Source organism: Colobus angolensis, unplaced genomic scaffold (assembly GCF_000951035.1).
Source record: "Colobus angolensis palliatus isolate OR3802 unplaced genomic scaffold, Cang.pa_1.0 Scaffold362, whole genome shotgun sequence".
In the NCBI taxonomy this organism is placed as follows: domain Eukaryota; kingdom Metazoa; phylum Chordata; class Mammalia; order Primates; family Cercopithecidae; genus Colobus; species Colobus angolensis.
This window is the reverse complement of record NW_012116955.1, coordinates 987,981-988,616: the sequence shown is the minus strand read 5'-3', so window position 1 is coordinate 988,616 and position 636 is coordinate 987,981. Positions and strand designations below refer to the sequence as shown.

The 636-nt window shown below is 63.8% G+C and overlaps 1 protein-coding gene across 3 annotated transcripts in view; it reads right to left on the bottom strand.

The window, feature by feature from the left end:
• The window catches only part of MRAP2 (melanocortin 2 receptor accessory protein 2), a 57,634-nt gene that overhangs the window by 56,396 nt on the left and 602 nt on the right, over positions 1-636 (bottom strand). The window contains exon 1 of one of the 3 annotated variants that reach the window (XM_011953487.1): positions 577-630. The exons of the other annotated variants lie outside the window; for them this stretch is intronic. The gene's annotated coding sequence lies outside the window, so the exon portion shown is untranslated. Of the gene's footprint in view, positions 1-576; positions 631-636 lie in introns of those variants that run through there. 3 annotated transcript variants of the gene reach the window in all.

The window sequence follows — 636 nt, the reverse complement described above, 5'->3', positions numbered from 1 at the left end:
ACCCCTACTTCCCTTTAATCAGTAAAATGACCTGCGAGCAGAGCAGGCTCCCCAGTTCAAATAAAATGAATACAACTGTCAAGCCAGGGATCATCTGAGAACCCTGCCCGATGTATGGGGTGCGCGCCCGGGGCCAGGAGTCAGCACATTTCCCCAGTGCAGGAGGGCTCTCTCAGCCGCAGCGCACCAACGCGGCAGGAGGGCCGCAGCAAGGAAAGTTTTCTCACCGGCGGCAAAGGGTGTGCCTCTGCCGCTGGGGCCCAGTGGAGGGGAGGAAGCCCACCCAAGCCCCGAGCGCCGCCGCTTCCAGGCTTTTCGGACGCCCAGCGGCGTCCAAAGGCACATCAGCGGGTTGCCGGGAAAGGTTTTAAACTTGGTGCTCTCCACGGGGTCCACACTCTTTCCTGGGCGTCCTCACATCCCAGTTCTCCTCGCACCCCATTCTCCAGCCCCTCCAAACTAAAGACTGCCCCCAAACCCAAGCAAGCCCTACTGCCTTGACCAAAGCTGCACGCGCCCCGCACCCAGCGCCCGGGCTTTGCTCGGCCCTGGGCGCCCTGTCCCGCCCGTGGTTACCAGCTGGCTCGTCCCGGCCCGCGGACTCGGCCCTGGTTCCGGCTCCTGGCTCCTCCGAGG